Raw genomic sequence first — 12,680 nt, forward strand, 5'->3', positions numbered from 1 at the left:
CAAGGACTGCGGCCAAGCTAGAGGGGAGAAAAGGATGGGTCCACCTGTCCCATATCAAGAAATTCCATGGACATCGTATAAAAACTGTTTCCAAGAACATTTCCAAGGATTGTCAAGATTTTAAAGACTGCCAAGATACTATTCTTAAGGACTGTCCCGCTATTGACTCTGATTCAAAGGATCCCCTGTTAGAGAAAACTCTGCAGCAGGAGTATAAACAGAAGTTTCGGTCTAGTAAAATAAGTCAGCCAGTTTAATTGTCTAAGTCCCCCTGGGTGAAACGGTTAGACAGGTTTCTGACATGTATGAGATAGACCCCCATAGTGAGAGAGTTAGTCAAAACTCTATCAAATGTATCATTGTTCTAAGTTTTCTTCTATTTTTGAGTTTAATGGTTACCTGCACAAGTTATGCATTACATTTATGTTTTCCAATTTCTCATGTAAATATGTTTTCTAATGCTACAGTAGAGCACACATTTAGTGATCTGCCTCCTCACGAGCTATCCTATCGTCTTGCTATGCGAAATAATACATTTATCAGAATGTTACACTATTCACACCAGACCAGCAATGCCACTAATTGTTGGGTGTGTGGTCGACTCCCCCCTTTCCAGACACCGAAGGGAGTTCTGCCACTCTTTCCTTATCCGTTTTCACATAATGGTTCATGTGGAGCATGGTCCACGTTAACGTCATCCTCAAATGATATGTCCTTCCTGAATCGAACATGTTTTCCAGACAAGCAAGGTCTCTCCCATAGAACAGGGTTAGATCTAGAAAATGAAGTTTATGATTTAGGTAATTATTCTTCGAATTTTATGGTCCTGAATGTTCAGTCTGATACTACTCCAGACTTACCTGCTATTTCAGTACTACCAGTCAAAGGCGAATTATGTGTCAGAAAGAATGGTTCCGCACATGTAGGACATAGTGATTGTACTACTACTGTCAAGTATAGTGACAGTGGGAAATCTATTTTCAAAGCATCACGTCATTCTTATTTTGTTTGTGGTCAGACCGCATATGTTCGTCTGCCCCTCGATTGGGATGGAACATGTTACATTGCCTTCCTACTGCCACCAGTTTTTCTAGCCCCATCCGATTATCATAGAAACACACATCTAGTACACATTAGACATAGAAGGGAGATCGAGTCCCCGATTGTCGATCAAACTGAAACTACTCTAGAACAGTATCAAGATTTCAATAAAGGTTTCTTCTTCTTTATAGGACCTATCCAGAATAGTAAGTTAATACGTAGACTAACCAGAACCCTTGAAGCAGTAGTGAATGAGACTACTTCTGCTCTAGGTAACTTAACCGAAGAGCAATCTGCTATGAGATTTGTCGTGCTCCAAAATCGTCTCGTTCTTGACGTCATACTGGCCGATAGAGGAGGAGCATGTAGAGTCATGGGATCTAGTTGCTGCATTTTCATCCCTAATAACGCGCCGTCTGTGTATTCAGCTATAACCAGACTTCATAAAATTGCCCATCAGTTACACCAGAATCCAGGCACCTGGACATGGTCCGGTTGGCTCTGGAGTATCATATCTGCCTGGGGATGGAAAGTATTGTCATTTCTAGGTATTGCAGTAATGATCCTATTCAGTTGCTGCCTCTGTATACAATGTGGCCCTGCGATTTGCGGCATTTGTGCTACCTCTTGTATTCCTAGTCCTAAGTCCCGTTCCAAGACAATTCGAGACGAGCAAATGATACTGTATGAAATGATAGATGGTATCATGAATATTGATGTTTCCTGATGGAAACGTAGGGCACAAGGAGGGAATGTGGAAAAGTAAATTTTGCCATGTTGTATGTGCCTACGTGTTCCCCATGTTATGATATATGTGCATGATCGATATGCATGTATTCCCCTCTGATCAATTAAAGACGCAATTACAGTTGTGTCCATCTCTAGTATGCCAGTTTCCAGTCTTCGTGAACACAACGAATATTAGGCCTATGTAAACCTACGTTGCCACATTTTACAGTGTGCACGTTAATTCATTGAATTATCCCCGTTTCTAGGCCTCAAAAGGGCCCGGACTCAGATTCAGCTCCTGTTTCCTGAACCCTCTCCGAGGAGCGATACAGCCCCCACCTGTATCCCTGACCCTTCACTTACTTCATGCCTCGCAGTGCCCGGCTCGGCCTGGCCCTGCCTCTTAGTCTGCCGAGAGTATGTTATGATTCTAGTTATCAGTCCAGCTCTCCTTCTCTGCATTCCTAAGCTACTGAATCGCATCAATAGTTTCCGTCATGGTCTAGCCTTTACGTCTCCATGTAAGAGAAATACTGTATTAATGGTCATTTAATATTCCTCAGCACGCACTACATGTAGAATAATGCATGCACCAGTCTTAGAGTCTGTTAGCCTTTACCCTGATAACTTTTGGATTCTATCAACATGTTCTCTAAACATCAGATACTAGATAGTGTTTAGGTACATGTCGCTCTGACACTCCAGACTTTCGTCTCCTCTTCTAGTGCAGAAGTCATAGCCCCCAGTTTTTCCTGGTAACACGTCATTGCCAGTTTGCGCGCACCACTAGGTCAGAGGTCCCGGCTCCTTAGGTAGCCCCCTCCATGTTTCCGCCCCATTTATGACATATTCTGTTACATTTACATCCATGTCTATGTACACGCCTCTTGTTACACCTACTTTCTGCCTTATCTTTCGCGACTGTTACAGGCCCCGCCTACTGCTACGCCCCCTGCATTGAATGTAATGTATTTGTTTAACTATAAATATTGTGCACTGTTATTAAAAGTTATCCAGTCCTTCCTTCCTGTCCCCGGCAGCTGCCATCCCATTCCCGTACAGGCTGTCCTGTTCCTGTCCTTTATGCTTATTAAAGCCTGTCAACTTCAGCTACCTCGTATCTTGACTCTTATTTATTGAGCTAACCTTTTATTGATTATAGTCAAAAATAGAACCGGTAATTAATTATTTATTTACCACAGTAAAAGGCAAGTGAAATAAAGCAGTCCAATTACATGAAGGGTAAAAGGTATAATACGCAGGAACGCAGTAAAGATAAATGGTCAAGGGCTGTTGTGTTTTCTACTCCTGCAACATAAAGTGATCGATAAGAATCTGATATTCAGGCGTATCGGCAACTAAGACAGCAGGCCGAGCCTCTTTTGCTCAACGGCTCCGTCATGGGACGAAGAAACGCCCTTTTTCTCGAAAAAGGAATATATTTTACTTGCCGGACAGTTGTAAATATTCCGGGAAAGTACATTAGCCTGGAACATTATAACATATATGTTTAAGAAAAAATAATGTTCGAAAGTAATAAAAAGTGTAATTTTTAGGTCATATGACCAAGCCTTTCATCATTAGAATAAGAAAAGTAAAATGAACCAATGAAAAGTTTTATTAACAAGTCACATGACCTGTTATGCTTACGTTACGCGCTGCGCGCCGCGCCCCGGATCGCTTCCGGGAAGCTGCGCTTTGCGCACCGGAGCACTTCCGGATGCGCTAACGCGGCGCGTCATATGACGCATTACGCGACAACGCAGGTCCAGAATATAGTCAAAATGTCTCCACCAACCAGCGGTCGGAACACAACCCCTTTCAGCAGGCTAAATAGTTCTGTTAAATGACAACAGAAGGGACAGGCAACAAGAACCATCAGTCAAAGAGGGGAGGGCAAGTTCTTCTCTACCGGGTCACGTTGGGGCGCTACCGGAACTGATCGAATTGGTAGTCTACAGTGTTTCTGGATGTTTCAGACTGAAGCTGGCGTCAGCATGAGAGCACCACCATCTCGTAGCTCCGTCGTGGCCATTCCACGAGCAATCATGGCAGCCGCTCCCCACCAGAAGCCTGCGGGAGTCGGGGGCCCCCAAGACTTTTGTAGAATCTTCAAGGCTGAGGGGACGCTTTCGAGAATGGAGCCCAAGCCCTAGCAGACAAGCGTCCGAGTTCCAAGGTGTCGCAGGGCCATTTTAGTGGACCACGCCCAAATCTGAAGAGCCGGACGCCATTTTGAGAGTCCTGTGGCAGCCGCCTGTCGCTGCACCGCAAGAGCGGGAGCAACTCAACTACATGGTGAGCGAGACGCTGTAGTCGCAAGAGCGGGCGGTAAACAGCTGAATAGCGGAAGAGGCACAGTGTAGCAAAAGCGGGCGGAATGGCAACTGAAACGGTAAAGGGGCGCCCCACTACAGCGTGTCTTTAGGTCAAACGGATTGTGGGACAAGGTCAAGAATGGAAGAGTCACCAAAAGGCAAAAAGTTCCGCTTGACCCCGGGAGCCGGCCACCTATGTCGGGGGCGATCTCAGGCCACACCAGGGCAACACGACTTGGGGAGGGGGCCGGAGCCAAGCGCCCCCTCCGAGTCCGCGCCATCACACCGTCCCTCGGGGGCCTCCGTCAAGCGGTTCAGGGAGGCACCGCATCACATTGTTTTCAAATGCAGTCACGTCCTCAAACAGCCCCCACTTACATTGAGAATAGTGAAGCTGTAGCAGGTGCAAATAAGCTTCAGACAGTCTAACAAGCACTCCTCAAAACTTTGAACTATCAGAGTGCATGAGTTTCATGCTCGATCGATTGAGCTAGCCGGATCGGGCAACAAAAAGTATAAAATAGTTATGTAAATAGTTATTTAATAAAATGTTTTACCCTGTTACTTTTCTGGTGTGTTGTATATATTTGTAATATTTGCATAGAGTTTATCGTTATTTTGGGCGGGGTGGGTGGCGGAGCCGAGCTGTCTTGCAGCCATCATGGTGTGGAGCTCAGTTCATCTCACTAGTTTCGTATTTCTCATGAGGGGTTGTTCCTAATGTTTCTATTTTAGCGAGGTCAAAAAGAGATCCCATTAGTGGCCTACTGATTTTGCTCGATTCCTTTTGTTTTTTTACACGATTTTTCACTATCTGCAAAGACTAAACAGAGTATTGCGACTCTGTGCTTGTTTGTAAATAGAGAATGAACCAAAGAGAACCAATTCTAAAACAGTAAATGCTTGGATAACAATCAATCAAATGGAGAGAGAAGCAGGCACGACGGATTACAACGGGGGCAAAGGCCTGCGTTAACTACCCTTCACTATCTGCAAAGAGAGAGTACTCCTGATAGAAATGAGGGGGGGGGCAGCATTCAAAGCAGATCAGTGTGCATAAACACGAAAATGTTTTTACTTACCACGTACTTGACATTCGACAGCTTATGATATTTGCTATTAAAAAACCATTGAAATTCACTGAAAAAACCATAGGTTAGAGACCATATATAGTTAGGAATTAGCATTTACAAAACCTTGAAAAGTCACTGAAAAAACCATAGGTTATAGACCATATATAGTTAGGAATTAGCATTTAAAAAACCTTTTTTTACTCACACAAAACCATTGAAATTCCATATATAGTTAGTAGTACTAACTATATATCGCGCACCCGCAATCCACTGCTGATCATGTCACATATTACATCATTCATGACATGGTCAGTGACATCACTGATGACATCACTGATGACATCTCAAATGACATCACTGATGACATCACTGATGACATCTCAAATTACATCACTGATGACATCACTGATGACATCTCAAATGACATCACTGATGACATCTCATTTGACATTACTGATCACATCACTGATGACATCATTCATGTGATAATACGATGAACCTCTTCAGACTCTAATATAACCTTAGATACACTCAGTGTAAACAGACACTCACAGACTGTCACTCATCCATGGAGTTACTTACACACCTAGTCAGTCATGCAAAGAATCAATCACACCTCCATTTCCTCAACTATACAGTTATACACACCTTACTTATTCAAACATATACTAACACATATTTACTCTCTTTTACAATCCCTGATACAAGTTCACAATGAATCATACAGCCACTCACACATTCACTGGCTCTTATGCACAGTTATTTATATATGCCAACTCTCACATGTACTGTGTTTTACATATGTACTTACTTTGACATGTAGCACTGAGATATCCATTCACTCACCAATGCACTCATGCACACAGTCAACCACCTATACAGCTGTTTCCACATGCACTTTTGAACCCATACATCTAGTGAATCAACTGCTCACACATCTATGCACAGAGTCATACACCTCCCAGCCACCCACACACACACTCAGTCTCCCATACAAATACTTGAGCAACCAATCAATAACCCATATACTTACTCATATAGCTACCAATCAACACATGCAGCAGTTTACAGAACAACAAACATAATGATGCACAAATTAAGACAGTTCAGTCACTAACCCATGCACTCAGTGAGACACATTTAACCACTCACTCATACAGTCAGTCATGCACCTACTAAATCCTTCATCCAGACACTTCTACATCCACTCATTCTTCAATATGTAAGACATATTTTAACTTTACAGAAATACACAGTCACTGGATGTTGTCATCAGTGATGTCATTTGAGATGTCATCAGTGATGTCATCAGTGATGTCATTTGAGATGTCATCAGTGATGTCATCAGTGATGTCACTGACCATGTCATGAATGATGTAATATGTGACATGATCAGCAGTGGATTGCGGGTGCGCGATATATAGTTAGTACTACTAACTATATATGGAATTTCAATGGTTTTGTGTGAGTAAAAAAAGGTTTTTTAAATGCTAATTCCTAACTAAGCATGGGCGGATTTTGCGGATCCACGATTCACGAATTTGCGGATTCACGGATCGTGGATCCGCAAAATCCGCGGATTTAGCGGATCTGCGGATTTGGGGGCGGGGCTTCCTCGAGTGTGTGGGCGGGGCCAAACGGACGGGGCTTCCATGCGAGCGCACATGCCTCTTGTGTGTATAAAAGGTCAGAGACCGATCAGAGCAGCAGATTAAGAGACAGAAGCCCCTGGTCACAGGAACAGCACGGGGATTGCGCTCGTAAAAGTCAAAGATGCAAATGCCTCTGGCCAGCATCACAGCGGATTTTCGATGGTATATTTGGGAAGAAGGCACATCTGCCCAGCCTCCCAACGCTCACGATTTTTTTTGGGCTGATGAATGAGTCACTGCATTTGCGCTTCAACTAGTTCCAGCGACCAAGTGTGTGTTACTATGCAATCGCGCCGAAGTGCGCAGGGGTCCCTTGAGTGAAATGTCCATCATAGTGGGTAAATGGCGGGAAGACGGTGCACACCTCGAGTGTGTGGGCGGGGCCAAACGGACGGGGCTTCCATGCGAGCGCACATGCCTCTTGTGTGTATAAAAGGTCAGAGACCAGCATCACAGCGGATTTTCGATGGTAATTTTGGGAACAAGGCACACCTGCCCAGCCTCCACAACGCTCACGATTATTTTTGGGCTGATGAATGAGTCACTGAATTTAAGCTTCAACTAGGGCACATGCGTTATTGATATCTGCAAGTGTTTCCTGTTGAGGTTTATTTTTTGTGCCAGGACCGTCGTGCCAGAATGAACCCTGCCCTTCATATTTATTCAAGAAGACACCATGTAAATAATTTACGATGGCGCCGGCAAGCTGCCAGCGCCATCCTGCAAAAGTTACTTAATTAGCTTCAACAGGAAGCTCCAACTGATAAAATATAGCAGGCGCTCGAGCCCCTGCTTTATCTTATCTGTTAGAGCTTCCTGTCGAAGCTAATTAAGTAACCATTTGAGGATGGCGCTGGCAGCTTGCCGGCACCATCGTAAATTATGCATTAGGCTTGAACTTTTGACCGCAAAATCCGCTCCGATCGCGGATTGCGGATTCTCGGTAAATTCGCGAGAGTTCGCGGATCGCGGATTTACCGAAAATCCGCAAAATCCACGATCGGAGCGGATTTTGCGCTCATGCTTATTCCTAACTATATATGGTCTATAACCTATGGTTTTTTCAGTGAATATATATATATATAAGCAAGACCTAACATTCCCTTTTTATTTCAGCAGCACTCCCTGGATCTTTATTGCACAGCTTAGAGCCTATTTGGGAACTGAGAGGCCTGACAGACATGCTGCCAAAGATTCTCTAGTAGTACATATCCTAAAGCCTAACTGACTTCAACAATACATGTATTCCCATATTTTTAAACACATCAACTAAGCCAATTATTCACCCAGAATCATTTAAAATCAAGCTTGAATCACAGTGTGAACTTAGACACATGACCAGGATGTTACATGTAATCTACCATGTCTGTCTCTGCTTGCATTATGTGTGTCAGTGCTCATACTATCTCACCGTCTCTCTGCACCATCTTTACAGATTAAAGAAAAACGTACAAATATAATTCTTTGTTTCATCCAGACACTCTCTGTGATCCTGGTCAAAATAGTCTGACACTTATGCTAGAGAAGTAGGTGCATTCTGTTAGTTAGGCCCTTCTGGGCATGTGAGAAGGAGAGTATGTTAACCCCTTCCACGCTCATGACGAGCTGGGCTCGTCATGGTGTAGCCTCCTCGCACGCTCATGACGAGCCCAGCTCGTCATGAACAATGGAAAATGTGGGATCCCAGCACCGGGGGGGAAAACGCATAGCAGCCAAGTGGTTAAACATAGTTTGTCTCTAGAAAGGCTACAAGGACAGTTAACAGAAAGGTAGGAGAGAGCACATGGGAAAGAAAATGGCTTCCAGAAATACAAAATGGCTTACAGCTCATGCCAACAAACCTGTCTAATATTCAACACACGGGCTGAGTTCTCTGTCTTAAAGAAATGACTGTGATAAATGGATTTAGTAAAATGAGCACTTTTAAAGTTTTTCACCAGGATTTTACATGTAATCGACCATGTCTGTGTCTGCTTGCACTATGTGTGTCTGTGCTCATACTATCTCACTGTCTCTACTGGCAAAAAACAGACCATATATATATATATATATATATATAAGCAAGACATGACATTCCCTTTTCATTTCAACAGCACACCCTGGATATGTATTGCACAGCTTGCAACATTCCCTATTGGGAACTAAGAGGCCTGACAGACATGCTGCCTAAGATTCTCTAGTAGTACATATCCTAAAGCCTAACTGACTTCAACAATACATGTATTCCCATATTTTAAAACACATAAACTAAGCAAATTATTCACCCAGATTCATTTAAAATCAAGCTTGACTCACAGTGTGATCTTAGACACATGACCAGGATGTTACATGTAATCTACCATGTCTGCCTCTGCTTGCACTATGTTTGTCTGTGCTCATACTATCTCACTGTCTCTATTGGCAAAAACAGACCATATATATATATAAGCAAGACATAACATTCCTTTTTCATTTCAACAGCACACCCTGGATCTTTATTGCACAGCTTAGAGCCTATTTGGGAACTAAGAGGCCTGACAGACATGCTGCCTAAGATTCTCTAGTAGTACATATCCTAAAGCCTAACTCACTTCAAGAATACATGTATTCCCATATTTTTAAACACATCCACTAAGGCAATTATTCACCCAAATTCATTTAAAATCAAGCTTGACTCACAGTGTGATCTTAGACACATGACCAGGATGTTACATGTAATCTACCATGTCTGTCTCTGCTTACACTATATGTGTCTGTGCTCATACTATCTCACTGTCTCTATTGGCAAAAAACAGACCATATATATATATATATATATAAGCAAGACATAACATTCCTTTTTCATTTCAACAGCACACCCTGGATCTTTATTGCACTGCTTAGAGCCTATTTGGGAACAAAGAGGCCTGACAGACATGCTGCCTAAGATTCTCTAGTAGTACATATCCTAAAGCCTAACTGACTTCAAGAATACATGTATTCCCATATTTTTAAACACATCAACTAAGCCAATTATTCACCCAGATTCATTTAAAATCAAGCTTGACTCACAGTGTGATCTTAAACACATGACCAGGATGTTACATGTAATCTACCATGTCTGTCTCTGCTTGCACTATGTGTGTCAGTGCTCATACTATCTCACCGTCTCTCTGCACCATCTTTACAGATTAAAGAAAAAGGTACAAATATAATTCTTTGTTTCACCCAGACACTCTCTGTGATCCTGGTCAAAATAGCCTGACACCTATACTAGAGAAGTAGGTGCATTCTGTTCATTAGGCCCTTCTGGGCATGTGAAAAGTGGAGTATGTTAAACATAGTTTGTCTCTAGACAGGCTACATGGACAGTTAACAGAAAGGTAGGAGAGACCACATGGGAAAGAAAATGGCTGCCAGAAATAGAAAATGGCTTCCCGCTCATGCCAACAAATCTGTCTAATATTCAACACGTGAGCTGAGTTCTCTGTCGTAAAGAAATGACTATGATCAATGTTTTTTATAAAATGAGCACTTTTAAAGTTTTTCACCAGGATTTTACATGTAATCTATCATGTCTGTGTCTGCTTGCACTATGTGTGTCTGTGCTGTGTATATATATATATTTATATAAGCAAGACATAACATTCCCTTTTCATTTCAACAACACACCCTAGATCTTTATTTCACAGCTTAGAGCCTATTTGGGAACTAAGAGGCCTGGCAGACATGCTGACAAAGATTCTCTAGTAGTACATATCCTAAAGCCTAACTGACTTCAACAATACATGTATTCCCATATTTTTAAACACATCAACTAAGAAAATTATTCACCCAGATTCATTTAAAATCAAGCTTGACTCACAGTGTGATCTTAGACACATGACCAGGATGTTACATATAATCTACCATGTCTGTGTCTGCTTGCACTATATGTGTCTGTGCTCATACTATCTCACTGTCTCTACTGGCAAAAAACAGACCATATATATATAAGCAAGACATAACATTCCTTTTTCATTTCAACAGCACGCACTGGATCTTTATTGCACAGCTTACAGCCTATTTGGGAACTAAGAAGCCTGACAGACATGTTGCCTAAGATTCTCTAGTAGTACGTATCCTAAAGCCTAACTGACTTCAACAATACATGTATTCCCATATTTTTAAACACATCAACTAAGCAAATTATTCACCCAGATTCATTTAAAATCAAGCTTGATCTTAGACACATGACAGTATATCTTGGAAATCAGTACAATAATTACTATCTGCTCTTAAAACATTTTCTATGGCATTTCTACAGTACACCAAAAATGGTTACAGAACTACAAGGTGACAAACTGAAAATTCTAACAGTTGTAAGGAAGAAAAAGAGGGAAAAAGTAAGGAGAACGGATAAATAAAAAGGAATAACTGAGATGAAGTAAGGAAGTCAAGAAAAAGAGTTGATGGAAAGAAAGTGAGGAAGGAGAATAAGACTGAGAGTGAATGAAAAGCAGTAACAGTGAGGAATTACATATCAGGATAAGAGAAGAGGAGTAAGGAAAAAAAAAACATAATAAGAGAAAGAAAAAAGTAGTAAGTGACAGAATATCATTCATAGAAATAGAGAGGAAAGAAAATGAAGAGTATTGGAAAGAATAGAAAACAGTGAGAGAGAAAAAATAAGGATAGCGACAGACTGTGAGGGAGTGAAAAAGTAATAGTGACTAAGGCATAATAAAAGGAGAAATGCCGTGAAAAAGAGTTATAAGCTCACCTTTAAAAATGCTTTTGAAGATTTAGAACAGTGCCAGTCACAAACCAGATTTTCTTATGCAGAATCTCTGAATAATGCTTCTGTCACTGCAGCCTCACAATAATGGCACAGATTCCCTCTTATTTCAGACCCATATTCATGTACATAACCAATGAAATTTCTTCCCACACAAATTCAAAATAAAACTAACATTTCAATTGGTTCTACCTTTCAATATTTTCAAAGTCAGATAAACTTCAACCACCCCCTCTCCCCTCTCTGCCTGTTACCATGGTAACACCTCATACTGCACCTGGCTGAAGACACAGGTCAGAAGTTCATATCTCAATGTTGCAAATAAATCCAGCAAGGCTGTTTGACCTTCATATACACCTGCTTATCCACTGTTTTGATGATTTTTTCTCAACCAATAGCAATTTTCCTTTTACAAAAACATTACCATGCACCCTAGTTTTCAATCTTGAATTGTAAAAAAACAACCAATCATTTCATATTCTTCAAGTGCACTGAATCTCAACAACTTTTTTTCAGAACTCCTACTTTCAAACTGCCATTTCATTTCCACAACTCATCTGAGTACAACCACATCTACCTTCAAGATGCCTAAAGTCTGGATTGTGGGACATAGCTATGTTCACTGGAGTGAAAAGTATGCAGCAAACAGAGGTATTCCCAACCTTGATTTACCAAATGTGGATATTATGTGGATTGGCCAGAGAGGATTGAGATGTCACCAATTGATACCATTGGTAAAATCCTTTATGCATCTACCACACCCATACCTCATAATTGTGCACTGTGGTGGCAATGACCTGGGCACTTTGACTGGGGTAGGTCTGGAAATGCTTTTAAAGGACACCTTTGGGCAATTGATGTCACTTTTTCCAAAAACTGCCTTGGTATATTCTAATATATGCCAAAGGCAAAAATGGAACTGGTCCAACCAATTTTGTCCACAGATTGAGAAAGCAAGGAAACATGTGAATAAATATGTTTCTGCTTTCCTCAGAGACTATATACCACAACGACTTGCGTTACAACATGCAAGGCATCTATAGGGGAGAATGGTGTACATTTTACAGATGAGGGGAATAGAGTCTTCCTTTTGAATTTACGACTCTGCATGGGTACTTACTTGTAGGTACCC

The sequence above is a fragment of the Lissotriton helveticus genome, chromosome 9, assembly GCF_964261635.1.
Source record: "Lissotriton helveticus chromosome 9, aLisHel1.1, whole genome shotgun sequence".
Lineage (NCBI taxonomy): Eukaryota > Metazoa > Chordata > Amphibia > Caudata > Salamandridae > Lissotriton > Lissotriton helveticus.